Source organism: Chrysochloris asiatica, unplaced genomic scaffold, assembly GCF_000296735.1.
Source record: "Chrysochloris asiatica unplaced genomic scaffold, ChrAsi1.0 scaffold00115, whole genome shotgun sequence".
NCBI lineage: Eukaryota > Metazoa > Chordata > Mammalia > Afrosoricida > Chrysochloridae > Chrysochloris > Chrysochloris asiatica.
Genome location: NW_006408633.1, coordinates 8,084,519 through 8,088,618, shown reverse-complemented (window position 1 = coordinate 8,088,618; position 4,100 = coordinate 8,084,519).

The following is a 4,100-nucleotide window of genomic DNA, read 5'->3' as shown; positions in this document are numbered from 1 at the left end:
ACCATCTTATATACAATTGTATATATTTTACTTTATATTTGATGTAAAATATTTAGAATAGGCAATGTATGTACCAAAAAGCCTTGGTTGGTGTTCACCCATTTCAAGAGATAACTTATGATCAAAAACCTATGGTATTAAAGGAAAATATCTAAGCTGCAATGAAGGAATTGGCAAAAAACAAAACTCCTGGAATTGATGGAATACAAATTGAAATGTTTCAACAAGCTGATGGAGCATGGAGGCACTCAGTCATTTATGCCAAGAAATTTGAAAGACAGTTACCTAGCCAAACAATTAGTAGAGATCCATATTTGTACCCCTTCTAAAGAAAAATGTAATGTAGAAATTCTCAAATAATATCATTAATAGCATATGCAAGGAAAATGTTGTTGAAGATAATACAACAGTTATGTTGTATAATGAAAGGGAGCTACTAGAAGTTCAAGCTAGATTCAGAAGAGGATGTGGAAAGAATATCATTGCTAATGTCGATGGATCTTGTGTAATAGCAGATAATACCAGAAAGATGTTTACTTGGACTTTTATTGATTATGCCAAGACATTAGACTGTGTGGATCCTAATAAACTGTGGATAACATTGCAAAGGAGCTCTGGTAGCATAGTGGTTACGAATCGGGCTGCAAACCTTAAGGACAGTGGTTCGAAACTACCAGCCGCTCCGTGGGAGAAAGATGAGGCTTTCTACTCCCGTAAAGATTTACAGCCTCGGAAACCCTGTACAGGGTTGCTATGGGTCGGAACCGACTCAATGGCACTTAACAACAACAACAAACATTGCAAATAATGGGAATTCCAAACTTTGAACTGTGCTAATAAGGAACCAGTACTGCAAAGCCGTTTGAACTGCAAGGTCAGTGGTTCAAGCTCACCAGCTGCTCCTCAGAAACCCTATACAGGGTAGCTATGGGTCGGAATTGACCCGACGGCACTTAACAACACCAACACCATAGATCATGAGGCAGTCATTAAAACAGAACAAGGGGATACTGAGTAGCTTAAAACCAGGAAATGTGTGTGTCAGGGCTGTATCCTTTCACTGTACTTATTCATACTATATGCTAAGAAAATAAACTTCATAGTTGGACTATGAAGAGTGTGGCATCAGGATTGGAAAAAGGCTCATTAACAACCTGTGATAGGCAGATGAGACAATCTTTCTTGTTGAAAGTGAAGAGGGCTTGAAGGATTTACTGATGAAAATCACAGGCTACAGACTTCAGTATAGATCACAACTTAGTGTAAAGTAAACAAAAATCCTCACAATTGAGGCAATACACAACATCATGATAAATGGAGAAAATAAAGAAGTTATCAAGAACTTTGTTTTACTTGGATCCACAATGAATGCCCATGGAAACAGTAATAAAGAAATCAAATGTTATATTGAAATGGGTAAACCTGTTACAAAAGGGCTCTTTAAAGTGTTTAACACCAAAGATGCTGCTTTGAGAGCTAAGATGTTCCTGATCTTAGCTATGGTGCTTTCAATCATCTCATATGTATGTGAAACATATGATCTGAAACATAGGATGTGAACGCTGGACAGTGAGTAAGGAAGGTAGAAGAAGAGTTGATGCAATTGAATATGGTGTTGGTGAAGAATATTGAAAGTCCCATGGACTTCCAGAAGAGTGAACAAGTCTGTCTTGGGAGAAGTACAACCAACATGCTTCCTAGAAGCAAGGATGCTGAGGCTTCATCTCATGTAGATTGAACATATCGGGAGAGACCAGTCCCTAGAGAAAGACATCATGTTTGGTAAAGTAGTGGGTGAGCAGAAAAGAGGAAGACCTTCAGTGCAATACATTGCCACAATGGTTACATCAATGGGATCAAACACAGGAGATTGTGAGAACAGGACAATGTTTTGCTCCAAACAACAGCAGTCACAATTTTTGTTTTTTTAAGATGCTTGACTTCATCCTGGATCTGGGAATGACCAGGTAACTCTGGATCCCAGTCTACTCATGCCTACTTTTTCTGAGTTCTAGGGACCATTTGTAGTTATATTGGGACATTCTCAAGTCAGACATTCCACTTGGCTTCTCTGACTCTTTCAGACATTCATTGTTCCTTAAAGTAAGAAAAGGGTTGGGGAAGGGTAAGGCCCTGTCAAGAAAGAAATATTCACAGTGGAAAGCCATGTTTTGTATGAAATGAGTCACACAGTATAGATAAGTACAACATATTTCTTACCACGGGTTATAATTAAAAATTTGAGAAACACTTTAGAGGCTTGTGATAAAATCAAAATTCCATTTAATTCTAGAAGAAGTAAAGTAATTTAATGAATGTTTCTAAATTAAAAAAAAAATAGTACATCTTATGTGGTGGTGTTGTTGGTGGCTGTGTACCACGGAGTCGGTTCCGACTCACAGCGACCCTGTACAGGGTTTCCAAGGCTGTAGATCTTTACAGGAGCAGAAAGCCTCATCTTTCTCCCGCCGAACAGCTGGTAGTTTCAAACAGCTGACCTTGAGGTCAGCAGCCCAATATATAACCACTACACTACCAGAGCTCCTACCCCACGTAATAGGGTGCTTTATTTGCCCCAATTCATCGCTCCTCCTGTATCTACTTCCTTTGTCTAGAAACTTGGTGGTTCCTTCCCAATCTGATGCTTCACTCAGCCACATGACTTGCTTTGAACAATGAGAAATTAGTAAATTAGTTGTAAATTGTGACTTGAAATGAACTTATGCAATTTGGCTTGCTTTTGCTCTTACCTATGCCCTCATCCCTACCAGTTTGTCAGTTTGTCTGCAGTTTGTCATACTGTGGTGGCTTGTGAGTTGCTGTGATTCTGGAAGCTATATCACCGGTATTTTAAATACTAGGAAGGTCACTCATGGTGGACAGGTTTCAGATGAGCTTCCAGACGAACACAGACTAGGAAGAAGACGTGACAAACTACTTCTGAATATTTAGTCACTGAAAACCTTATGAATAGCAGAGAAACACTGTTAGATATAGTGCCAGAAAATGAGCCCGTCAGGTTGGAAGGCACTCAAAATGCGACTGGGGAACAGGTGCCTCCTCAAACTACAGTTGATCATGATGATGCGAATGGAGTAAAGCCCATGGGACCTTTATTTGCTGATGGGGCACAACACAAAATGAAGAGAAACAACTGTAAACATCCATTAATAATTGGAACATGGAATGTACAAAGTATGAATCTAGGAAAATTAGAAATTATCAAAAATGAAATGGAAGGCATAAACATTGATATCTTAGGCGTATGTGAGCTGTATTGATCATTACTGGTAATTGAAATGCAAAGGTTGGAAACAAAGGGGAAGGATCAGTAGTTGGCAAATATGGCCTTGGTGATAGAAATGATGCTGGAGATTGCATGATAGAATTCTGCAAAATCAATGATTTGTTCATTGCAAATATATTCTTTAGACAGTATAAGAGATGATCATACGTATGGACCTCACCAGATGGAAAACACAGAAATCAAATTGACTGCATCTGCGGAAAGAGATGATGGAAAAGCTCTATATCTTCAACCAAAACCATGCCAGAGGCACATTGTGGAACAGACCATCAATTGCTCGTATGCAAATTCAAACTGAAGCTGAAGAAAATGAAAACAAGTCCAGGAGAGTCAAAATATGACCTTGAATATATCCCACTTGATTTTAAAGATCATCTAAAAAACAGATTTGATACATTAAACACTAAAGACCAAAGACCAAAAGAAATGTCTAATTGAGCCCAAACCAAATTGTCTAAATTGTCTATTCATAAGTTAAATTAATATTTAATTTTTAGTGTCATGGAGGGTTTTTTAGTTGTTTATTACAGAACATTATTGTAGTGATATAAAGTCTTAGGAAACATTAGTCATAAGAATATTAATAATAATAATAATCATTCTAATACACTGATTAACCATCACTCTTTCAGTGATTCTTTCACTTGATAAACTCATAAAATACTTTTCATCTTCATATTTCACCTTGCAGTGGTGCCACCAAATGGGATTTAATTTAAGAAAAGTTTCAATTCATTCATTACGAGGAGGTGAGATGGCAGAAAAGGTACCCTGGTGGCACAGTGGGTTAATC